General features: G+C 36.7%; 1 protein-coding gene across 1 annotated transcript in view; it reads left to right on the forward strand.

The window, feature by feature from the left end:
* Positions 1-3,724: 3,724 nt before the first annotated feature.
* FHIT (fragile histidine triad diadenosine triphosphatase) overlaps positions 3,725-27,221 on the forward strand; it is a 485,571-nt gene continuing 462,074 nt past the window's right edge. The window contains exon 1 of the mRNA XM_086619148.1: positions 3,725-3,736. The gene's annotated coding sequence lies outside the window, so the exon portion shown is untranslated. The remainder of the gene's footprint in view (positions 3,737-27,221) is intronic.

Consider the following 27,221-nt stretch of genomic DNA (forward strand, 5'->3'; position numbering starts at 1 on the left):
GAGTATATAAATCTTAATGTTATGAATGTGTCCAAGGATGAAAATATAGATGTTAATTTTTAAAATCTACAATACTTTGAACAAACAAATCCTTCTCATTACTGTAGGGTTATTTTTAAATGATGGAATATGATTAGTCCCGTTATGTGGTCATGCTTATGTAACAGCTTATAAATACATATGAAGCCTTTCCTAGAGAAGATACAGTCTTTATTCCAGTGGTCTTAGTAACTTGCTGATATGACAAATTCAGGAAAAATACCCATACACCTGAATAAATGAATGTCTGCTTCTGTCTTCAATATTTCAAATGCCAAATCCATCTAAAATCTCCCTTATATATAAAAGTTGTACTTTCTGCATTAATTTTTCTGTACTTTTTCTTCAAGCTCTCTTCATCCTCAAAGAGACATGGTAATTAGAGATAATTAATAATTTATTGCTTTAAATTATAGTGAAAAAAACCACCAAAATAATAAAGTTTCTAGCTACTCTTTGTTTAAAAGACTGTCCTGGGTTCTCCCTGTAAACCCAAGCATGTACCTTTGGGTTTTAAATCCTGTGTTTTTCATTACAAAGAATCAAAATGGTGGGCCTTGAAGCCACAGAATAAAAAATTTGTGAAACTGGGAACCAATGGAGTTCTAATATAATGAGTTGAAATCCTGCCTGTAACCTTTCACATTTATTTTTAAGTATCTTTCACGCGTCTGTCTGCTTTAGTCTTAAATAACAATTCTGAGACCTACGCTGAGGAACGCATGTGCGTGATGTCAAGGAAGGACCAATAACTGAAATACTAGTATAGTTCCAAAACGTACCTGATATATGTTCCAGTATAAAGCTGCTTAATTGGTAGATGGCAAGGCTTTTTGTTAATGTTTGTCCCTGTCAGTCTCCTCAAAGGGTTGGCTTGAAAAGCAGTGTTTGTACACACTATATGTACCTATATGTACGTATATATCATATCTAAGTTGGCCTCTAAAGTTGCCTTTATGCTGTCAAATTGCTTAGCTGGAAAAATATGGGGATGCTTTTTTGCAGGATAAAGAATGGAAGGTTTTAATGGGATTAATATGGAAGACAAAATATTTTGGTGTTTCCTTTTATGTGATGAGAAGGATTTTTTTTTTTAAATAAGATTTCTTTTAACAGCTTGTATTCTATAATTGTGATAGCTTTTGAAAGAGCAGTGTTAAATCAGCTAGCCATGAATGGAAAGGGAAAGAAAAAAAAAAAGGCAAACTATTCATTCCTGGAACACCAGTGAAAGCAGCCATGGATGTTTCCTAGCTCAAGTGAAGTTGGTCTGAACGCTTATGGTAGTGCGTTTTATCCTTCCATCAGCTGAAGGCTTTAAGATTTGTAACAACGACAGGCTTTGCTGTCACTGAAAGCAGTAAACAATGTGCTCAGTGATCTCTCCAGAGACCTGGCACCCTGTAAAACCATCCCCCTCAGTTTGAATGGCTTTATTAGATGTTCATCTCTATTTGAGAAAAGAAAATGAGCATTTATCTTCCTTCCCTTGTTCGTGGCCATAGTGAATGCTAAAAGCAACGGGTGACTCGGCATTGGTCTCTCGTGTTGGGCCATGGAGACTCTTCAGGGCAGAGCGTATGAACTGTTCTGTGTTCATAGAGTGTTTGCCACAGGAGGATCTGTCCTTGCTTGATCTTTAGACACTAATACAGAAAACTGCCTAAATTACCAAAACGTGGAAGTAGGAATCAAAACCAAGCAAACGTTTCTAACTGTAGTGCTGTGAAAGGTAATGTTAAAGATGTGTTCCTGAAGAAACTTCTCAGTCTCAAGGAGTCTGTCTCAGTGTTTTGACCTTCCTTTGAGAATTGCTACTGGAATGATTGGTTATTGCTGCTTCTCTCCAGACTTGGTTTCCCAGAATTGTTAGTTATTGAAATTTGATTATCCATTAATTAGTTTATTCCAAACCCAAACCCTGGCTGTCAGTTCTGCCATCTGCCAGTTCTAATCCAGGTACTAGCACTAAAGTGAACATCTCACAGTGGTCATTAGCAGTCAAGTGTACTTTTAAGGAGTCCTTAAATTTTAAAATAGCATGTCCCTACCACCTAGAATTTGTACTTTCTTTGAGCCTTTTTTTCTTCTATTGTTAACATTTCATAACACCTAATGCTGTGCACATTGGTTTTAAGTTTTTGTTTACATTTGGGAAGGGTGTTTTGGAAGAATACAAAACAAAGTATCCATTTCTCCATTCTTCTGATTCAGCAGCAGTCAATCCCGAGCACTGGCATTACAATTCTGGAACACAATATTTCCTCTTTATAGATGCTTATGTTACTTAACCACAAGGATTTTGTCAGATGAGAGTAAATCATATTGATGGCAACAAAACGATAGACAAGTTCTTGATGAGGAAGTGATTGTCCCACAAATGTGCACCTGGATAGAGGGATTTAATAGAATCGATGAACTACTGCTTAGAGCACTTTCCAGTGTTGTTAAACCCTATGTAGACTGACAAAATGCTACATTGGGTTAATTCCATTCATGGTGGCTTTGTACTTACTATTAGGGAAATCTTCATGTCAGTAATTTACAGTAACTGTGCATTGTTGCATATACTTCTCTTCTAAACATTGGCATATTTTTTACTCTGGGATCTCGTTTCCTAATAACTCATTATCAAATCACATTTGGAAAAGGGACTGCAGGGTTACTCAGCTAGAATGCAGTCATAGGTTTGGCCTTAGTCATGACCTTCACCAAATAATAAGAGGCAGCTGCATACACCTTGTGCGTGGCAGGAATGTTTAATCTCCATTCTCCTGTCATGCACTGGTGTAATTGAGAGTGAAATGCATACGGTCATATTGTCCCTTCCTGCACACTACAAAATCACGCTGAGCATCCTTTGCACTGAGCTATGTGGTATGGATTTTTTCCTTATCTTTGGAGTTAAAATACTTGTGTAATTAAAATAGATCCTAACAAGGAGGTCCTAAGAGTGTAGAAAAACACCTTTGCTTTTCTTTTCTCTTCAGACAATGCATTGTTTTAGTGTATAGTAGTGGGAAGTTAATGTTGTTTCATGTAACCCTGTCAGAATATTGATTATCTGTAGCTGTGCTATCTGTAAGGATAGAGTTATGACTTGTTCTAAAGAGTAGATTAATGAAAACTCAGAATTTATAATCTTTGGGCTGAGGCTTAAAAGAAAATCTGAATGAAAAGATGTGATGTTGAAACTTTTCACCAGAGAAACATTAGGTTTGTCAAGGTTTTGCTTTACGGCAAAATATGTGTTCAGTGTTTATCCTAAAATACACAGTATTGGTGGTAATGCTTTTGAATGACGATACAATTTACTAAATAGACATTTTGGCAACTGGTACTTTAACAGGTAGCTGAAAACTGATGCTCTAAATTTTAAGGATTATTGAAATGTTTTGTTTTGGTTGTTTTGTGGCAGAAGTATGTACTGTAAAGCAATGTACGCTTTTGTAACTATATGCAAAAAAAAAAGTCAAATAGAAATTGAGTCCCACCCCCAACTGAACTGTTCTGTTATGAGGAGTTCAGTAAGATTCCCATGGAGAATGCACCTCTGCCCACACAATGAGCACTAATGGATGAATTACTCTATTGAATAATTTTGTGACACTCTCTACTAAAGACCTCTAAGTTGTGTTTTCTTCTTGCAGGTAAAGATTGAGAAATACATAGAAGAGGCCTCCTGCAACCTCCTAATGTAAGTGTCTATTTCTCATACGAACATACTGCTCTGTTCACTGAGACATGAGACCCATCAGTGATTTCTTCGATTGGTCCTGACAGCAAGGAACAAAGAAATGAATAACAAAATCCAGGTTGCTAATGTATTGTCACAGGGGGCAGATATGCAACACGTATCCATTTCAGAACCCATTTAAACAGTGTTTGGAAACACCTTGGGGAAAACTAACACACCAGAACAGGTAAAGCATGTAACAAGAACCTCTATGACTCTCTAAATCTACATGCCCCGTCTTTGAACTGGGAGCACAATCTCGTGCATCAGAACACGTTAGAAAGAGAAGGATTACAGTAGATCCAGTAATGCAAAACAGCTTTAGGTACTCGGGACACAGGCTCTTTGAATGAGAGCTTAGGCTGAAAGGTAAAGCCCCCAGTGGACAGAGCTGGGGTGAGGGTTATTTTGTGATCTGTGATAGAGCTTATTTCTCTGTATCTCCTGCAAAAATATTTTAATCCGATCACAACAGTGGATTTCATGAAGCCAAGAGGCTTAGCATTGGTGGACAGAATACGCAGCTGTACATGCTGACCTCTGAAGAGAGATTGACTTTCTGCTGGAATCTGTTGTGAGGTACTCTCAAATACAAACCTTCTCCTGCTCACTTCTGCTTCCCTGCCTGTAGCCTTCTGCATCTCCTAATTCTGCACCAAGCTAATATTATTTAAGGGGGAGCTGAATTGTGCAGCTGATGTGCCTATATTAACTCTAAAATTAAAGTTTAGTCAAGCCACAGTATCTCCAGACATTGCAGCCTTCAGTCTTTTCCATTCAAATGCATGTGGCAATAATGGGACCCCAAGTGGTCATGCTACAGAGCTGGTAAATTAATATTAATTCCCTGAAGAAATTATGTAGTGAAATAGACTTTTCAATACTGAACTTTTAGTTTTTCAGGGAGGAAAAACCTCACTGGTTTTAAAGCTAAAAGAAAAATTTTAATGTAAAACTGTCTTAACTTCTGATAGGAAACATCATGATACTTCTGATTTGGGATGGAAAGAAGGTTCTTACATTTGGGTTTCATTGGTCTTGCTATAGTGCTCCTCTTTGATAGGATTGCGGATTTGTTTTGGTGAATTGCAGTGGAGCACAATGGAAATGATCCAAGAAAGCATGAGATAAGAGTATGTGGCTGGTGGTACCAAAGTATTGAAGTATCAAAGCCTTGGGTATGTCACCAATTAATCATCTATGGCCTCAGCTACTGGAGATGGAGAGGAAGTTTGCTATGTTCCCACTCCGTATATAAATTTCTTGGCTAATATGGAACTGATCTAATTATAGAAGAGTCTCACATGGATTGTCATTTCTTGAGTACTTCTCAGGCTCCAAATTCCTAAGAAGTGAGGTAGCTTGGTAAAAGAAACCCCACAAAACCAAACCCCCACAAAACCAAACCCCCCCAAAACCTTGATGTCCTCAAAAACATAAATGACCATTGCAAAGAGGGGAAATACACTTTTTTTTTTTCCCCCTATGCCTAAACAGAACAGCTAAAACAGAACAAATTGAAATTTAAACAGAGTTTCGAGTTAAATAAGAAATACAGCAAGGCTAGTTAAGCATGCAAATGGATCAGAAACTCAATAATCTTCCCATTATGAATATGAATAGGTTAGGAGAAAACTTCTGTCAGGCTACCTTGCAGCTCTTAGGTTCTTTGATCATCTGGGATGAGTAAAATGGCTAATACAGAAATGACCTGGGTTTATCCTGCTGTAGGGTGAAAATACAAACTAGATAATATCCAGAGATACTTGCTTGCCCTTTGATTCACTGAGTGGCATAAAATGAATGAGGTGTTGAACTTCTTCCTCTTCCATTTCTATTTTTATGAAGACAAAGAACTATCATCACTCAGTTTAAGAATAAACCTGTTATTAAATGTGTAACATGAAAGGAAAAATGATTCATTTGAAAAGCAATGGATATATTTTGATTAATTGTTAAGCATTATGGAAAAATTGTTTTGAAATTGCTTCTTGTGCAGTAGTTTAGCTGTGGAATGAGCAACTCAAGCAATTGATGTATTGGCAGACACATACCTAGTAAATGAGTTCTAAATTTTTCACTCTGATAACCAGCAGCTATCACACATGCTGATATTTATCCCTTTTCCTTTGTCTAAAGCCGTGGGTGGTCTGTCTTTCCTGGAAGTAACTTGCTTTTTGGTGATAGGGAGAAGTTGCTTTTTCATTTTGTGCTTTGAGGAATTTCTACTTCCTTAACTGTGACCAAGAATTTTTTCTTTTTTAAACATGTCACTTGCAAAAGGGAATCAAAATTTGAAGTTATACCCCTTTCCTTTTTCATAAACCTTTTTTTTTTTCTTCTGTTTTTCCCCCATAAGATATGCTTTAGTCTAGAGAAATGAGGTCTTGTCCAGCAGAGGGATACTCAAAGCAGATGGAATAGCAGGAGACATTTTCATTTTAGTGACAGAGGGGACCACATAGAGATGTCTTCCTTGATCCTAGCTTTGCAATTAAAGTGAGAAAGAGGCAGACCCTGGAGACTGAGTCTGTTAGAGCCAGCTTGCTCCCCGAAGGAGGTAAAAAGTGATACTTGAATGCCAGGAATGATGTGTTTTTTCTGTGCTCCGATGGTGGGGTTTGTTGTTGGTTTTGGTTCTCCTCCCCACCCACCCCCCAACCCCTGCTCCTTTTCCCCTTCCTCTTCCCTTGGAACGAGGTCAGAAGGTGATAGAAGTACCACGTGCCCGTGTTTTCCCTAGCTGTGCAAGGCAATGCTGAGAACTGTTAGTTCTGCACTTACATTGAAGGTACTCAAGGGTCAGGTGCCTCTCTGTGAGATGAGAAGCAGCTGATTGTCAGGGAGCGTCAGTATTGTCTTGCCTAAAATGTGCAGCAAATTTCAGATAGCCACGTCTATTGGTTTTAGTCTGTTTTGGATGTATGGATGTGATTCTTCAAATGCAGTGGCCTAAAGGGATTAATCCGTTGAAATGATTCTCTTCAACTGTCTTGATCTTCAAAGTACTCTTGACAGCTAAGAATTGTGCTGTTCCTTAGCTTGTAATCAGATCACCTCTAGATCACATCTGGAATAGGTGTGTAATATAATAATTTTTCTCCACGTAAATAAATTTTAAAAATTTTTCTAAACTCCTGATTTTTTTTAAAGACTGAAAATAGTGATTGTATCATTTTGGATCATTGCATGACTGTACATAGTGTCTGCTTTTGATACAAAAGCTGCAAGTGAACATTAGCGATTCTGATACTTGGTGTATTTGGCATCAGTTAAGTGAATCGGATAAGAGATGCTTGTGACTATGCTTGCTGGGAATAAACCAGCTGGTATTTATTTGGGAAGTATTCAGAAAACACCCTCTTGTTAATGATCCATTGCATGATCTGACATCTGGTAAGCTAATATATTGTCATCTTTATGGTGAAAATCACCACAAATCATCATTAAAGATTTTTAGGAACTATTCAACTTCTTAGTGCTTTCTAAAATACTCTAATTATGGTAAAAATTGTTCTTATTAGCAACATTATTGAATGATAGTAACTGCAGACCAATCTCATAGTAAAATCTGTTGGCACAGACAATAACAATGTTAATTCCAGAAGTATTTTCCCTCTTAAGCAACCAGGTGGCTGTGGTTAGTAGAGTATTGCATATGGTAGGATACAGTAGAGTTAATTTTTAATGGAAACCTGTAATTTAAACTATTTTATTGATCCCTTCACTGAAGAACTGAACATCTGGAGCCATCTTGACTTGATTATATTTGTTTCAGTGAGACTTCTTATGGTGAGAGTTATTTTTTGCTTTTGAAGCCGAATATGCGTGCCCTTGAATGTGTAACAAAGATGATGTCAAGCTCCTTTGGAACCTTCCTGAGGATACATTTCCAAATGTAGCTTGGACGTCCTCAGAGGCTTGCCAGCATTATGGCAGTTTCCCTTTTCTATCCTGCAGTTGGTCTGAACTTGAAAAGTAGTATTCAACTATTCTTGATATTTCATAGAATTGGTAAAAATAATATATTTTTTTTCTGATTTGTGAAGATGTGGGATTCAGGGTGATGTCCAGATGGCACAAGATAAAAATTCTAATTTTTTTAATTTGCAACTTCAGTATGTCTGTGATGGGTAGCCACTTGAGATTATTTGGTTTAAAACACCTGAATTACTGCATCTAAACTTGTTAAAATGGAAGAATCATTGAAATAGAAGTGAAGGCTCTGAAGTAGATGGGACAAGATTTATTCCTTCACTGAAATGAGCAAGTTCAGGCAATAACATTTGGAGATGGAATCTCTAAGACCCATTTCAACTGTCAGGATCTTCTTGTTAGATCCTTCAGTTTAGTTTGGTGTCAATTTTCTCTTTTAGTGGACTTATGAGGCAGTAGATAGGGATGTAATGCTGGTGATTTAAAGACAGATGGTTGCAAAGCCTATTTTTGAAAAGGCCAGACATCTCTCCCTCTCCCTCTTTCTCTATTTGCACAATAACTGTCTTTCAAATGCTTGTCACCTTTTAAAGTTTATATCACTTGTTGCAAAGGTTGTCATAGTGGTTTATTTTCCATCGTAACTATTCTCTGTGTAAAGCATTTCTTCCAACATTCTCTTTGAAGATGACCTTTCCTTGCCTTAAGTTCATGCCCTTTGTTGATATATTTGACACAAGATCCTATAGTCTTATAGACCATACCTTCCGTTCATTTACAAAATTCTTGTGTAACTTGGCAAGGTCTGCTGTTAATTTCTTTTTCTGAAGGCTAGAACTCATTCCTCTAAGGTTTTTAAAATTATTATTGTTATTATTATTGTAAGTCTTCCAGTACCTGCAGGACTGAGTGATATCTTCATTTCTTTATTTTTGCATACTTCTCATAAAGCAGTGATTCGAAATGTGACCATTGTTTCACACATGCTCTGAGTCTCATGTATACGCAATAGATGATGTTCCTCTGACTTACAGCATGTTCGTACATGAAACCATTCAAATTGTATAAATAAGTAGTATTTGTTGCGTTTCAACCCGTGCTACTAGAGCATTAAATTTTTTGCATGATAACTTACTCAAAAGATGTTTCTGTGTAATTAGCAACTAAAGAAATGACCTCATTTACGGGCGTAAGCTGCACTAGAAAAAATCAGTTACATACCAAACCCAATCCAGCTTTTTTATCAACGGAATTGCTGTGCAAGTTTGTATACCTGTTTTAAAAGTATCTGCACAGAATGGTAATTTGTCCAGGTAAATCTGTGTGAATTTCCTCTCAACTTTGCAGTAATTGGTTTAAGCTATTTCTGGCTCTGTAGGAATGAATTTACTATAGCAAGAGAACAAAAAAAATCTTCAGATTCTTTCTTAGAACCGTTGCTGAATATCTTTTTATCTATCTTAAGTTGTTTTTATTTAAGGATCCAGTTAGCTCTTGTGATAAGGAGTCTTACCTATAATAATGCATTCATGGGAACTCGACGTGTGGTGTCCCTTGTTCCCTTCTGTAATATCAGAATTGTTTATCAAATTACAGGAAAGTACTTTTCTCTTTTGAATCTCTTGGGTATCTTTTAATAAAAATATTTTTTTTTCTAAAGCTAAGCTGCCCAGAGTCTTGAGAAGATTATGTTCTGTAGTATAAGCTAAAACTGATCTGTTTCCAATAAAGTAAATACTTCATGTAGGATGTAAGTCTCTGACACTCGCTGGTTACCCGAACACTTAACTAGGTGATCGTCTTAATAGAGCTGTTGCCACTTGCCCACAGTTTGTTAGTTGTGGCGTATCTTCTGTGCTTGCCTTTATTACTGCTTTTCTGTGCCGCAGAATTCGATTTGAATCTATACAACTGCGTTGTTTGTCTTCTGAAATCAACTCAAACTATAAAATTTTCTTGGTTTTGAGTGTGCCTGGCTGCAGGGTTCATTGCAAGCATCTGTTGATTTCTTTTGCCTTCCTGTAAGGGAAGGGACCAATTTAATAATTACCACGTAAAATTCAGTTTTGCACTGCACAGTACGATAGAAAACAGGCTTTCTAAGGAAACTATCCTAAAGGTTGATTAGATAATCATATTTTCTTTAGAATTCTGTAATTTTTAAAATTAACTGTATGAAAGGATTATGAACTTTATTATAAATGGTTTTGAAGCTTTTCATAGAACAGTATTGTTAATATCTGTGACACATGCTGGTTTTGTCTTTATTAAATACTGTAGGATATTATCAGAAGGATTATTCTTGTGGTGCAACATAAGTTATAATTCTTTGGTGCTTTTTAGCAAGCAATCCTTCTATTTTAAAATGTTATTTCTTCTTTTCGGTTATAGAGAAGTACTTTGACTATTTCTCATACCCCATCAAGCCAGTCGTGTGCATCAGCATTGCTATCTTACTTTCACTACTTTTTTGAGATTTTTGTTTAATGTTATTTAATCCTGATATAATAATCCTTCCCTCTTATTATCCCAAACCAAGTTGCAAAAAAAACATAAATCCACTGAATATGATCCATCTTGGTGTTGACAAAACATCAAGTCAATGGCATCCTTACTGTTAGAAGAACAGCTTTGGCATTGAACCATGTCGTTAGTTTGTATTTATGTGGTGCTGGATTTTACTCAGATGCTCGAGCAAGCACTGTCTGTCTAACTTTGGCCTTGAAGAAGGTACTTTACTTCAGTGTCCATTGTTTGACTGTATCTTTGTGTTTGAGTTCTGTGCCATCCATGAAGGGGAAGTTGAACATACTGTGTGATTACACAGATATATCCAAAAGGGAGGTAATAATGTGGTTTACTTTTTTTTTTTAATGCAACACTGGGTTCCGTATCACCGTCATTTTCTAATCCTGCAAAGTAAAGGGTTATCTTCAAGGTGTACTGTGGTGAAAAAGCAGCATCATGCAGGAGTTAGTAATGACTTTTTGATGGAAAGGGATAATAATATAAACAAATATCTAAGGAAGGAATATCGATGTTAAATAATACAGTAGATTTAAGGATTCTCTCTGAAGAAGAGGAAGAAAAATCCTGGCTCCAGAAGATTATTTACACATACACACATATGCACATAGACAAACTCCAAGGTCAATTCTTAGCTCTTGCCTTTGTCTGTGGCATGCATTTGGGCTGTTAGGCCCAGTCAAATCCAGGGCAGATTCTGCTGTATAGGGATGTATAAGACACTCTTGTTGCAAGGCTCTAAAGAGGGAGAAATCAAGCCATACTGGAACTTTGATTTGTATGAGGGAGAAAATAAAAAGTCACACGAAAAGTTTCCCTAAGATTCTGTTGTTTGTTTTCTGGTGTATAATAATCTTCACTGACTTTGACTAAAGCTGCTTAGTGTTGCCTTATGAAAACAAAAATGCTTTCAAACTATGTTAATATTAAGGAAATTTCACTTTCTAAGTCTTAGACCATACTTACCTCAAATCTGATATCCCTAGCATGGATCTTTTTCCTACATTTGCTCCCAAGTAGCTGGCAGTACCTTTCTGAGCAGAACAGGCTGTGAATACAAAATACTAATAAACCAGAAACATGTAGTTCCAAGACAAGCAGTTTTTAAAAATTGCATTATGTATACTTATGCCTAACTGACCTTTTCTGCTGTTTCTTAAATCTCTTAAAAATTCATCAAATTTCAAAGCCAGAGCATTAGTCCATTTATATGTAAATTGCCTTTAATTCATGCATTGATTTGAAAGACTAATCCAAAAGATCCTTTGCCACAGGTGACCTCTTTGACACTGTACTTCTGGGAAGACTGTAAAGTGGTTTCTTATGACCTCGCATCCACCTGTAGCATAACGTGTGCCTACTTCATTCTGTATAAATCAGTCATATGAGAGTGGTTTTCAACCAACATTGAATTATTAACACTATAACTGTCTCGGTTACAGTTGTAGTTAAAATAAGACCTGTTTAAACCAATGATTATTTTCTGTTGGCATTCTTGCTTGTTTTAGATGTTAAACAAAATTAAGATGTTCGCTGATTATGCCACTTGAATAATAAATAGTAGTGTAATCTAGCTCTTAAATGACAGTCTCCACAGATTGTGAATTTCAGAAAATATTCAGTATTTATTATTTCCCAGAATTTCATGTCACCACAAGAATTTCTAGAACAAATATGCTAAAGCTGACTTCTGCTGTTTCCTATGGTAAAGGTGAAATGGTTCCCTTTGCAGAAGAGAGTATACAAACTTGGGATTATTATGTATTAGGGATTATAAATTTATGCTTTCATCCATCCACGCTCCATAAAGTGACTCGATCTACATCTGCTGCAGTGTTCGTTTCACTGCAGAGCGTGAAGGCTCACCTGGCTTGATGGGCAGTCTATTGTTTACTGTTTTCTCACTCTGGCAGGTTATTAGTGGGTGGCTCCATAATAATTCTACTGAATTACTGCAGTTGTTTATTACTAATATATAGTGTTGAAGAAAATGAATGCTATTTTTGTTTCTGATTTCTCTTTTCAAATAAAGTTTATTTTTTTCCATCAATTAAACCTTCAGGAAAAAAAATGGCACAAAGATCTAACATTAAAGATTGTTGCCTACTTGCATAGTCATCAATAAGACAATATATGATCTGATGTTCTGAAAATGCATTTTACTTCAGTTTTGATGAGTTTTTTTGGACTAAGGAAAAACAAAATCTGCCTTTTAAAATCCGCTTAGGCAATGAAGTGTACCAGAGAGTGCATTTCTATATTATTGTTATACAATAAGTGAAGTTTGTTTTTATGCTGTGTGCTTTGCATGAGAAGACGTAAGATACTTTACATGAATTATAATAAAGGATCAATGCTTTGCCAAGTTACATCCATCATGGAAAAATGCAGTAACAGAAACAAACAACTGTGGAGAGCTCCAAATTAGCCTTTGTCTTATAATCACATACTTTTTCAGTCATATCAAGATAAATAAATATTATTGGTCTGTCTACTCTCTGTTAATTAAGGAGATCTTTTTTCAGAAGAATGAGAACAAGATGATATCAGAAGGTGCTGTTTTATCGTTTGCTATTAACACAAAAAATCCCAAACCAAAACTCACCTACTCACCATTATTGCTTGCAGGATAATATATATTGTTTTAAGAAGAAGATATGATAAAATCACATAACAGAAATGGGTGCTGGAACATTTCCTGACAGATATAATAATTAATAATCATAGCTTTTATTTATATAGATTATAATTAATAATTAAGCCATCTACTTACCTGCTGTTTTAGTCATAAGTTCTTAATGATATCCTCACTTGGCTTGTGGAGACTTCCTACCATTAATAAACTATACATTGCTACTTGGTATATTTATTTTTTTTTCCTTCTGAAATATTGATCAAGCATTTAGTTACTTTGAGTAGATAGTGTTATCTTGGCATATAAGGACCAAAAGGAGGGCTTTATTTAATATAAGTAAACATGCAGGAACACTGGCAGAACATACTTGCTGAAATAAAACCTGGCATTTTAATGATACTTGGAAAGTTTGGTAGAATTGAACAGATATAAATGGAAAATGTTAAACAAAACAAAACACCAAAAAACCCTAAAAGAACTACCCAAAACCCATGTAGATGGTGGAAGGTCATCTTAATGATCTCTCTCTTTATTGAAGCCCTGAATGACTGTAGCTGCGAAAGTCACATGCACAAGGGAACTAGACAAGGATATATGTTAGTATCCTTGTCTGATTTGCTTATGCATGTGATTACCCTTATTATTTGTGATGGTAATACAGTTGTCTGCTGGAAAAATGGAGATAATTAGGTAGTTAAAGGAATAGATGTAGGAAAGGCTGTGAAAATTAGCTTTTCATGCCAACAAATGTGGTGGTGTTAGTGGCTGAGCCAAGACCAAAAACTAAGATATTTAATGTGAGATTGGTAATTCTGGAAATTTTTCTGGATTTGAAGATACTCATGAAAAACTTGAAATGGTAGTATTAGATTTGATTGCCAAAGCCAGAAGATAGTGTCCATGTAGAGGTTACTTTGTTTTGCTGTTGTCATAGTGTTGTACAATAAGGAGTAGGACATTGTTTACTGTTAAAGAATTTGTCAGCTTTTGGGTGGGTTGAAAGGAAATAAATATTTCAATTTGTCTTACATTGGTGTAAACATAGGCATAAATATATGTATATATTTGTTTATGTATATGGGCTTATTACCCAGAGAACAAAATGAAGAATAGTAGTATTAACAGGTGAATAAGAGTGAGATGGGAGGAGGGGAAGTTTTGACTAGTGTTAGTATTCAAATATTATCTATTTCCTCTGGCTGGTTAACTGTGTGGTTAATAAGAGCTATTTTTCATCTTCTTCGGAGGTGTACATGAGAAGGATGGAGAAGAAGCGCAGAAAGATGCCTACTTGGGAGTGTTTTCTGAATTAGTGAAAAATGCATTGCACTGTGAAGAGTGGTAATACTCTTACAGCATTACTGCAGTTTGTTACAGCTATCAATCTGTCCCAGTGAGGACAGTGTTTCTTAAAGCTGTGTCCATTATCCTCCTCCCAGCTCTGGACTGGGATTCTGTTTAGCTGCTATGAAAAATGTTGGTTTTTGATATTGGGTAGCAGTACAGAGAAAAAAAGACTTGAATTTTCAGCTGGTTTAAATGGAAAGGATTCAGCTTCACATTTGCTTGCATGCAAAGATTTGTAAGGACTAACCGTTGTGCATGCAAATACTTGTCCTGTATTTACTGTGTGTTAAGTATATAAAATTAAGAACTTTATTTTTTTTCCTGTAACTATTTCATTGGTGTTCTATTGAAGTATAAAGAGGTGTTGCAGTATAAAGTTAGAAGTGGTGCTGCACTAAGTATTAAATAAAATACCACTTTAAATAGATGTGAAAAATGAGCTGAAGCTTCCAGTATCCATGATTTGAACTCCTTGCATTCCCACTTGACTGCTGCTGAATGGCTCTCTCCACCATAGAACACAACAAACATGTCTCTCAACAGGGCAACTCTGAAGTAAAGCCTGTGTTGCAGCAGGCAGCATTTAATGGGGTGGGACTTAACGACTTTATAGAAGTCAATTCCTGAGAGGTGAATTTATGTACAAACCTGGGAGGATCAGGGAGATTGATAATGATATATTCACAGGGTAACTGTCAGGAGGGACGGGACTGCAATACCAGGGATAAATGAAGATCTTGGCTCAGCAACAAAATACTTCACGGAGTGACAGCAAAAATAAGATGACAGAAAAGATTTATATTGATCAAAAGAAATACTAGCCTTGGGCTAAAGGAACAAAGGGATTAACAAAAAGCGATGCAACTGGCATTCAATGACTAAATTCTGACATGATTCAGTGGACATACCTTGGAAAATCTGTGAATTCATATGTCAAGGAGAGGGTTTGATGGCAGTATTAGTTCCGAAGTATTCTTCAACTGGATGTTAAACATAAAAGAAAAAAACAGTATGTAAAAGGGCATGTGAGATTATGTGCTGTGCTCCTTTCCAGTTTTTCTTAGGCTGTTGTGAAGACAACCCCCAGTGTGATGTCCCAGTTCAGCAAGTTTAATGTGCTGTGTTCGTGTGTGTGTGCGTAATGAGTTACATGTTACAAGGAGAATTGGGGCCCTTTCTGTAAAGACCGATAGATGGCCATTATCCCTACTGTAATTTCCATGGCTGGAGTTGCACCTTATGGCAATAGTGATACACTAATAAAGCAGGAAATATATTTTTCCTCTTGGAGGAAAGAAGCAATCGCATCCTGCTGCATCCACGTAGGTGTTCAGTGGAACGGTGTCTTGGCATACGTGTCAGCTGTTCAGTGCCAGGTTCCCTGCTCTCTCTGGTCATCTCGTAAATGAAGTAGCACTCTGTACTCCCTGTGAGCTTCTGAAATGAAGGGCTCAAACTCTGCAAAGCATTCTGTCTGACTTCTGCTATGTCTCAGAGGAGCAACAGCGATATAGTAAATAAGTGTATCAAAGGTTAAGGTTTAGTTAAGTTCAGACTGGTGAGCTGTAGATGAACAGCCCTGTCAGTGCTGTTGATAACAAAGCCTGAACTGGAACAGGGAGAAGCACATCAATATGGGGTAAGGAGAAGATGGACAAGTGTGTTGGAAGTAGTCTCATCTTGCTTAAAGGATACTCTGAAGTGGTGCTCAGGACGTAGAAATTGGCAAATCCATGTGAAGTGAGATTTGTCTCTAAGCTTCTACTGTACTGGTATTTCTGTCCTTTTTCAGTAGGTTTTTAGGATACTCTGGCTGCTGCAGAGAGCAGCTTAGATTTTTGCCTGGAATTTTCAAAGAAGAAAAGAAACTATCCCTGAAAGAATCTGGTGGCTTCTAGACACTGAATGTTTTCTACATCAGTTTCAATAGAAATAAGTGAATGAAACCATGTCAGTGTTGCCTGAGGAGACCTCTATCAGAGGGGAAGTCTCCCGTGATATTCACATCTCCAGCGTTAGTTTCGTTCGCGTGTCAGACAAATGGCAGTAAGAGATGGGAATGTGGAACGCAGCTGACCCGTAGCTTCTTGAGGGGTTGTCTTCTGTGAAAGTACCTTTTCTAGTCCTATACAAAGGAATATATTTCTGAGGTTAGAGTTGATCTAATGATTGTATTTAGATCTTAAGGCTTTCTGAACATAGTCCAAAACCAGAACAACAAGCTTTGACTATGAAAATGTTCAGAGAAACGTTTAATGCTTTGACTCCTTCCTTCTCCTCCACCCCAACTTTTGTTTCCTTTTAGAGTATTTAAGTTGAAAATATCCCTGCTTGGAATTTTCTTCTTCCTACAGCTTTGCAGCTTCCAGAGCCTTCAATATGGGCTTTGTTTTATTCAGTTCTTAATTTCTTCAACACGTTTGTCTTTCTATTCAAAAAGAATCATAGATCATAACTAGGAATTCTTAGTCCTTTACAGACCCTATGTTAGATGATGACTAATGTTCTGGTACTGCTGGTCCTTGCTGCACACAAATATTCAGCAGAGAGCCCATGAAATATTATCTTTCTACTTTACAAGAAATTATCTCAGACCCTTTATATCTTGCATTTCTTTTCCCATTTAAATTTTGATACTAAAGTAATTGGGTTGTTTTTTAATGAAGTTCAATTTGGAGCCTCTTTTATTGTTCTTCAGAAACTTTCTTTTCGTGACGAGGGGATCTGATTTTCAAGATGTTTATTTTTTTTGCTTCTTGATATAATAGATGTCATGGTTTGAAGCGGGGGGGGAGGTCCGGGTGGCAGAAGCTGCCCATCAGACCGGACTCCCATCCCCCTCGGGGCTTGAGCCAAGCGGCGCCTCTGCGAATTGCCCTATTTACGTCGGGACAAAGGAACCGGAAAGGTGTGAGCCTTTGCCCAGGAGCAAGGAGAAGGGGGGGGGGTGGCCCGGCACGGCCCCCGCTCCCCGGTGCCCGGCCGGGCCGGTGCCCGCCCCGTCGAGGATGGCCCCGACGGAGCCGCGTGGGGAACTCGGGGAGAGCCCCGCTCCCGGGACGCCCGCCGGGCCGAGTTCACCCAGAAAAGACTGAGACCTGAGAGAAGCAGCCTCTTTTGCCCGGGACCGTGGTTGGTGGGTGCTCCTCTGTTCCTGTCTTGACCCTCAGCTCTTTTATTACATTTTTCTCCTCTCCATTTTCCTCGAGTGGGAGAGCTGCGTGGGGTTTAGTTGCCGGATACACAATATCGGGAGAACGTTTTTAGCCTTTTGCAAATAGCACTTCCTTGTGTGAATTCTGCAAAGCAAATTGTTTTGCTTGTCCAATTTGTCTTGTGTAATATGTAGTTAAACTAAAGTTTAAGGGTCACTTGTTCTTTCCATCTGCTGCCTGTTTTACAGTTCAGATACAGTAGCTAGTTTTGGGCTAATTCTCAGTGTAGAGCTTTAACTATGAGACATATTCTTGTCTGATTCTTAAGTTCAGTTTGTTTTTTCTTTGTGGAAATGAAGCAAAATGGAATATTTACTTGTTTACATTTCTAATTATTTCCATCTTTCCTTGATTTGTGTTGTACCATCTTTTAATCATTCTTGTACGGTATGCTGGCATTGCTGCAGAAGACAACCTGTCAGACTGGTCTAATACAAATAACTTGATAGTATTGCAGTCTTATCCCGAAAATGTTTAATGTTACCAGGCTATTCTGCATTACGTATGATTAGGAGATTTGGAGTATGTTCCAGATCTTGAAGATGTGGTTATTGGCTCTGGCTTAGCAGCAGTTTAGTCTTGGATTTGGATTATAGGCAAAGTGGCTTTTGCTATCACTAAGTGCAATAAAGCTGCTTGGGATCAAGTCAAACTCCTGTGTTCCAGCCTCTTTTTTTTTTTTGAGATGAACAGCAATCTGGCCCTCAGAGTCTGAAGATGAATTTCTGTTCTGATTTTTGTGTTTTACTGTTGTTGATTTTTTTTTTTTTTTTGAGGGGGTGATACTCACATCTTTCGGTATCAGTTTGTTTTAATAGTATATGTCTAATGTCTCCACTACTTTGGTATTTTCTCCTCTCTCTTGATACGATGAAAAAGAAACATTCCAGTGTCTTTACTGCTTGCTCCATGTTCAGACAACTTCCTTCGAACTTAAAATCTGTTTTTCTTGGCTGCACTTTGTCGGGTGATATTTGAGTTTGTCCAGGTAGAGGGAGTTTGTGTGTAATAAAACTGTTTCCAGAGTTATTCTAATGTTCACTGATGATGGATGCAGACCATGAGTAGTTACAGAACCCAGCATTGCTTTAGATTTCTATTACGAATATGGGAAGTAAAAGAAACCAATGTCTGATCAATGGAAAAGGACCAAATTGGTAGAAAAATACAGTTTGAACAGAAGTATTTGAGATCATTGCAAGTATGGGAAAGTAAACCAAATAGATTGAAACTATAAAAGTGAAATTAAATGTCCTTTTTCTTTGAACTCTTTTTGTTTTTCCCCATGACAAATATTTATCTGTTTCTATGCCTTGATATGTTAAGGGGCTAACAGTAAGACAGCTAATTTTGCTCATATGTTTTTTAGGAAAGATTTATTTATTCAATATTTTTTCTTTTGAAAATATTTTTTTTCTGGACATGTTTGAAAATCTGTAAAAGGTGGACTAGTTAAAAGGAAAATGTTTTAAGTTTAGATCTAATCCTGTAGTTGTTCATGGCCAACTCAAATAATGAATCTTCCTTTGAGATCATGAACTTGGTAATTTGCTATGGAGAGTCTGTCCCATGTTGTTATGTTTCGGTACAATGATAGGTATGATCTTGTCTGTACATGTTAATTTTAATTTTTTAAAACCACATTGCTAATGAGATAACAGTAGTTGTAAAAATCCTTAAAAACAGATGCTTAATTTTGTTTCCTATTCTGTTTCCTGAATAGGAACTGCCATAACTGTCATTGCCTTGAAATTAAGGGGAAGTTTTGTGGGACAGCTGAGCAGTTCCAACAACTCCCAACCCGTGACAGGGGACCTGTTACTCGGCATGCCTTGAACCCATCCCTGAACTAATTCAGCCTGTAATGTGACACTGTGCATTATGCTGGGTTTTGAGTGAGCTTTCCAAATGGCATGCTGGGTGCCAGAGCTGGGCAGAGGGAGCGTTTCTGGAAGGCCTGGGGACATGGAATTTCAGGGGCAGAGAAGGATTCCCCTTCTAGAGACAAACTCTGAGCCTGTGCAGCCATCCTTTGTAGCTTCACTCTTTAGACATTAGTGTGGCGATGGAGCGCAGCCGTGTTTGTGCTAAAAGTACTAAAAGGCAAAGAACTTCTTATATTAAATGCTAATTTCTAGTTTTTTAAAACATGGAAATTCTATTGCTCAATTTTTCAAAGAGCTGATGTGATTGTACGTAAGTTGTGGGTCAATTTCATTTGATACTATCCCTTCAAGAAGAAAGCTCTCATTTTCTCTCTAAAATTAATTATTGTTTCCTGCTATGTAGGCTGTTGTTGAGCAGATTAAATCATGTAACTTGATTTTATTTTTTTTTTAATAAATAAATCTGTTTTTGCAATGAGGACAATCTAAGTGAACGAAGGGGAAAAGGCATGCTAGACTCCTATCAGTGTTGTCTTGTATTCATTTCATACTCCTCTCAATATCACAATGAAACTACTTTGTTGTGTAATTTCTATGCATCATCTTTTTTTTTTTTTTTTTTCCAATTCTAATACCTGCTTGCTATTGTATTACAAAAGATTCGAGGAACCAGTGTCATTGCATGAAGAATATTTTTAAATTCAAGGGTCATTAGTCACTTTTGCTGTTACACCTATAAAGCTCAGTTTCTGCATACAGGAAATGCTGTGGGTTAGAAATCCATTTTTGAAGTAACTCAGATTAGCCTTTTACTTTCTGTGACTTGCCAAATGCAAACTAAAAAGAATACTAAGTCAAAATAGTTCACAAATATTTGAATTTTCTGCATCTGTTATCCATAGCATTTGTTTTGAGAATTCACATTGTCGTAAACATTTCCCACAATTTTTATTCCTTCTATTTTTACAATCCTTTTTCCACAACAAAGCCACAGAGGTCAGTTTGTCAATGGCGTGAGCGGTTGTAGATTCTGATGGTTTTAGTAACATTAAAGCTAATTAAATACAACTTTTCTGTTCTTAAGAAAGGCACAGGGTGATCTTAAATGCATTAATTGTTGGCTGGAACCAAGTGCTGTGGATTCCTCCTACGTGCTGCTGACTTATTGTTCGGTTATTTATCTGCCTGGTTAACGGCTGGTGACTGTGGCTCATCAGCAAATGGATTGCAATTTCCATGTTAGCTGAAAAATGCTGATGGGACGTGATGTTCTGAGTGAGGAGGAAAGTTTCAGCACAGTGTTTGGTCATCACCTGGAAGCACTGCTCCTGTCATGGATTGCACCTTGCTGTTTGTCTCTGTGTTGGAACTCAGGGTGGGGATGTGCACTGAGGCTGTCTTCAGAGCCATTGACTCTTCTCCAAGTAGATACCATGTAATTTGCCTCTGTTCAGGACCAGAAAAAAGAGAGAAACTTGTTTTTAAATAAAAGTTTATGTATGTTAGATACATGTGTCTAGAATAAGAAATGGTTACATTTAAGTTTTTGTTTAACTTTAAAAATCCAACACAGAAAAAAAAAAAAAGGATGTTGAGAGTCTTCTGCCTAACTTAGCAAGCAGGAAATTTAATAAGTTGTTAGGAGTTAAATATCTGCTATAGTGTAAGCTATCCAATAGAAAGTAATGTATGGAGTGTTAATTGACCTTAATTGCTTGTGAAAAATCCCAATATACTCTTTTCAAGCTATGTTAACAATTGAGAGCTGACTACAAGTTTACTAAACATAAGAGGCAGGAGAGAAGTGATTTTACAGGTAAGCAATGACATTTTATTTTGACAATTTAAAGAGAAAAAAAAAAACAAACAAGAAGAAGATGTATATAATACTCTCCAGTGCTTCACTGTGGAGTGGATTAGCATCTTTGTGTAGCGGATAATCATTAATTTGTTTCGTAAAGATTACAACATTAGGCATTTTGCTTTATCTAGGGATGGTATTGCTGTTGTGCTTACTGGGTAGGTAAGTACGTCACAAAGGACCTGACACATTTAGCTGCCATTTTGTATTCTGTTGTAAATAAAGGCATGTTTTGCCTAATGTACTTTGTGTTATGAAGAATAACAAATAGTAGAGATCTATAAATGCACACTTTTTTTTTTGTGAAAGATGAAAAGTGCAAATGTTATTTTGTTTAAAATTGGTTAAAGTTATACAGAGATAATATGAAAGCATAGCTGTGATTTGTGGAATGTATATTTGAGAATCCAGTATCAGACTTCAACATTTGTATTACTCATTTGGGAGGAATAAGTGAGAAAGGGATAATATTGATAAGAATATGCTGTAAATAAATTGAGCTTTCATTGCATTTGCTTACTTTTTAATGGAAGAAACCCATATCTTGTAAAAATAGCAAAGCATTCCTTCAAGCTGTCGACCAGTATGCTTTATGGAGAAACAGCAACTTGATTATTCCAGTTTGCCAAAAAACCATTAAAAGCTGCTTTGCCATTTTGTGCATTTCTACTGCATGGGAGAAATTCTCACTTTAGAGTCACAAAGAATTAAATTAACAATTCCCATACATTTACAGCAATGTCTTTTTAAAATACCCATCTGTAGAGTTTCCTCTTGGAGGATTTCTTACTCTCCTTTAAAATGGCTTCTTTCAGATCCTATTCTGCAGAAAGGTCATCAGTATGAACTCCTGTGGATTGGTAGAGCCCGACATGGTGGTGATAAACCAGTTTAAATGTTTAGTATGTTAACTAATAAGAACTTATTCTGATATCATACTGTTTTTCTTGATGAAGAGAGAGCTTGACTGCATTGTGATTCTGTGGAGGTCGGAGCTTTGACTTAGAAGGATCAAAGAACTTGCTGTTCTCTTCAAATGTTGAACAAGAATAAACCCACTGGATCGTGCTAATACTTGACATTTTTCTTCCCCAGCTAGAGGACTCTTACCAGAAAACACATCTGCTTTCATACAGTCTGAAGCATAGGAAGACTCTCTTGATATCAATTATGTTTTTTTCTTCCTTGTTATTGATTGCAGAATTTGTTTCTTGAGGAAGAGAAAATCATAAAGTTTCCTCTTTATTTTCCTCCTGAACATCTAGACTTCTCAGAATTTCCTCTTCCACAGTATTCTTCAGAGCAGTTTTGGAAATCTGTAGCTCATCACTTGGGTAGTATTCTTGCAGTAAGTGTGTTGCAAATAATGGCACAGGTAGAGGTCATATTGACTTAAAAGTAACAACAACAAAAACAAAAAATTGAAAAGGAAAATTCAACATCATACTCACTTTGCAAATACTTTTTTTTTTCTTATTTATTTCAATGGCCTTCAGTTGATTTATTTTGAAGTCAGTGAACTTTGGATCAAACAAAAAATTGTTTCCCTTCCATCCCTTCATTCCTTTTGTCTAAAAAGTGTTTCTTTACCCAACACTGATGAACTTTATTTGAGTTTATATACATCCTACCCTATTTGAGCAAAGTATGGAGCGTCTCATAGTGCTGCCTAGGGAATTTTTATCAGGATAATATTAAGAGGAGGAATCAAGCAATTACTTACTTTCAAGGTAAGATCAGCATATCTGACTAGATATTATATTACTACGTGTAGCAAAATTTCAAAGTTAATTTAGGCTATGTGAAGTAAAGTCATCCTTTCTCAAATGCATGAGAAGAGATGATTAAATTCCAGATTCCAGTGTAAATTAGCTTCTAAACACAGAGGTTTGCAGCTTGAATCAAAGAGTGTTTCAGAGGTTCCGAGTGTTAACTATTTGCTGATGGCTTTGCTTGATTCATTTCTGAAAATGATATCTCACTGGGGTTGTCCAATTCACAGTATATAATGGATTAATGGTTTGGAACTTTATCTATAATTCTTTGGCTTTATGTTTAAACAGTTCATAAACTCTTTATATCCTTTTTTTTTTCCTCTTGAATTCATTAAGAAAATAACATTCAGGAAAGCTAGCCCTTTCTTTTCTTTGTATTTCATTATTTAGAAAAATGCATGGTTAAATCAGTATTCTAAACTGTAATGTAATAATTTAAGGATTTTGGGAAAGGGAGAAGACATGTCAGACTTTTGTTGAGTGCCTTCTATTGAGAAGAGCTAAAATGGACAAATGCATCAAACTTCCAGTGGATAGGGTGGTCCCTTTTTAAGGCTTAGAAAGCTGTTCTGCCTCCTTTGCAGCTCTTGCAAGCTGCAGTACTGTTACCATGGGCATGGCAGCTGCTTGAACGCAACACAGGGCAACCGTTGGTTTTCTTCTTTGACTTCTTTCATTAACTGGTCTGGCACCAACCGTAATTCTAGATGTGTTCTACAAAAACAGTGATTTCGGTATTTTGAGCTGGACACATCTTGATCTGCCTATGTTTCCTGCCATCAGCTATTGTCTTGAGATTTAAAAGCGTGTTTCTTTGTTGTCATGTTCAATGTTTCTGTTTCAATTCAGTTGGCTCAGATTAGGAAGCATCCTCCTTCATGAGAGCAGGGCACGTCAAGGACAGCAGTCTATCTGACAGCAGTGAGATGTTGTTTAGAAGAGCACCTGGTCCCTATCTGCAGTCCACCCTCCTTCACCTCCTAGCATCCGCAGTAGTCATCTTTGGTCTTTGCCTAGTTCTAGTCTTTGTTCTGGTTCTGGTCCTTAAAAAAATTACAGCAATTTATAATATTTTAAGTGATCTTTGCAAATTCTAACACATCTTCACTCTTTCCAGTTCTTCCTTTCATGCTATGCCTTCTCAATGGCAACATACAATTTTTCTGCTGATTAGTCCTCTGTGAACTTGGTTTTATTGGTCTGTGCTCTCTCCTTACTTTCAGGGTGATTCCTGCTCTTTCAGATAATAAATAATACAGTGGAATTAAAGTATGGCCACCAAACCTAAATCTAAATGAATGCTTTTTTGATGTGGATGAGTGAGAGGGAATGGGTGAATACTGAAACAGGAAAAAATGGCAGGAAGAAATGTTCAATTGAATTTTTACTTTCCCTTTAGGTCCACCAAGATAAAAACTTGTTAAGCATTGAATGCTTTATCCACTTTCCTATGGAAAGGTTTACTTTCTTGGTAGGTGATATTTACTAGCTCATGAGTCTTAGTAAACATTTTGAAACATTTTTGACACCTGCAATTTTCTGTGTTCCTTTCATTACTGTTTGACTTCTTTCTTTTTTTTTAAAAAAAAAAAAGAGAGGAAGGGAAGGGAAAAAGGCAAAGGGAGCAGGCTTGGTCCAATATACATGATGTTTCCAACATCAGTAAATTGGAGATAAGCCTCATGTCTGTGGAAGAAACTCTTCTTCAAATATTCAGCTGTTGGTGTGTAAGTACATCTGACTCAAGCCAAGGAGGCAAAAGGCCAACTGTGGTTTCTCAATGTTCCCAGAAGCATCAGCTCTTGCAAGGCAATAGTGTTTTGGCTTGGTAGTGCCAAGTATGAGCTATACAGTGGCTTCTCTGATCTTAATTTTCAATTCTGGAAATTATACTTTGGCAAAGAATCCATTTTATGAAGAAATCTAGAAAAAAACAAGCTGGATATGTTTTTCTTAGTTCCAAATTAATAGTAATATATTTATCCAAATTCTCTGTTCAGAGATATCTACATTTCACCAAATCATTTTTACTCTTTACTTAAAAGCAGTATAGCTTTTTATCGTGGATTTTTTTTTCTCCTCTTGAAATTCAAACTGCTGGGAAGCAATGTGAATAATTGATACCTTTTATTACTCATTGTTCATTGCTCTTGCATAAAGAAAAAACTTATCTTTCATAGTTTACTCTCCTGTGTACTAAACTGGCTTTAGGCATGCAAAAATTATCAGCTATAGACACTACCGTTTCTGAGGAGATTTTTCATTTTCTGACTAGCTTGATGGACCTGCATTTTTAATTAACGAGTCAACAAGCACTAGTGTGGTAGTAGTAGAGCTTAGGTGAAACATAATCAGACAAACCCATAATTTATGTAAAACCATTTTAATGAGTGAGATTACTCTAGAGATGAATCTGTCTTGGTGTAAAACGAAAGTGCTAGGAAAACAATTGCTATTCTACTTCCCTTGGAAGATACAGCTGTTCTCCTTCTGAGATGTTTTGGAAGCGGTTAGGATTTAGATGTTACAAAGTTCTACGCTGGGAGCTAGTCAACATTTGAGGTTTATATTCAGCACAGATTTGATGTCAGATGAAGTATAAAATAGAACATTGCAATTCCTCTTTTCAAATCTATTAACTCGAGTTCTGGTTCCAGATAAGTTCATCTAAAAAGAACACGGAATTAATTTCACAGGCCAGCTTGAGACATTCCCACTGGCATGTATTAGAAGCTGTTCAGTGAAGATTTTGCTGCTGTCACAGTATTTGTAATACTTTAACGTTCCTTTGGCACAAAGATACCCTAATGCTAGTAGGCTTTGTATTTTCATGTAAATAATAGGATAAACATGAAGCTGTGTAGCCTTGGAAGTAGGATAAGGAACAGGGTGTCATATGTAAATTCTGTCTCCGGCTTTGTCACTGTTAAGACTTTTGCCGTGTTATTTATCCGTTTGTGCCTTGTTCGGTAAAAAAGGAATAATGACGCCAGCTTAATATTGTAAAGTGTTTTCAAGATGAGAAAAACTTATAGCGTGGTGGCATCGTTTTTCTAAATGTGTTACTGGTGAGCTTCAGTTTGGAAAACAACTTGGATCTTTTGGGAAGGAACATTCTCAAATCTGTATCTTGCATGCAAGACTTGGGGGCACGGCTGTTCTTTGAGAGGTTTAATGAGAGCCCTGTTTAAAAAGTGCTGCCTACCGTTGGAAAACTTTGGATTAATTAATTATGCAGGATTTTAGTTTGATTAAGGAGAAAATAAAGGATTTTTAAATGTAGCTGTTGGTGGTTACTCCCTCGCTTGCTCTTGTCTCTGCCATTGTTTCCTTCTTATGCAGTGATATAAACTTTTGCTTTTAATGCCAAGTGGTATTTTCTGGAAATGGAAGTTGTCCTTTCATTTCATGGATGTTTTTATAGTTTAGAGAAATGCTTTACCCATGAAGTGAAGAGAATGGCTGGGTGGCACTTATCCACAACAACTGTTAGTTCCAATTTACCAGCAACATCTGAATAAATATGGTTAGATACTATGAAGAAAATATTGAAATGCTTGTTCAGTGCTTTTCTTGATCATGATATAGCTCAAGACTGTGTCAGTTGAGGACTGATTTGAGGTAAGGAAGCAAAATTCTGTGTGCATTTGAGGTCTTTGAGCTGTTCAAGTACTTTATTCAGTGATGTCTTTTCTCTCATACACATTGTTTAGTTAATATACTTTGATAGGAGAGTGAAATACAAGCATAAAATATAAAAACATTTAAAGCGTGTCGTTTGGCAAAGTGAATTCAGCCAGCAGTAGCATAAAATATTATCCCAAACTTTAACAGAAAAAAAAAAAAAACAAAAACATAACCACTGCAAAATGACATGTTAGGTTGTAGCAGGAAGGGAGTTTGACATAGTACTTCAGTGATTCCTGAAGTGATGGTAGAAATGGAATCCAAGTAAGTATATTGATGTCGTGATTAAAAAAAATAATTATTTTTGAGACAGCAAAATTCATGTACTGCTATTCTGTGCAGGGTATCCTTTGAGTAACCTTTTCTGTTATATACTTCATGCTTCCAGTCTCAGTATTGTAACTTGATTTTCAAACAAGGCGTTCTCAAATACCAGGTATATGGGGCCATGGACATCTCCAAAGCTGTCCTTCCTAATTTGTACTGTTGTTCTTTGTTGTGGAAATGAAATTGTGGCCAGCTACCAAGCTTCTCCAAGCTTGAGTGTTTTACAGTATTTGTACTTGTGTTCAGTGCCT

Source organism: Tauraco erythrolophus, chromosome 12 (genome assembly GCF_009769465.1).
Source record: "Tauraco erythrolophus isolate bTauEry1 chromosome 12, bTauEry1.pri, whole genome shotgun sequence".
NCBI lineage: Eukaryota > Metazoa > Chordata > Aves > Musophagiformes > Musophagidae > Tauraco > Tauraco erythrolophus.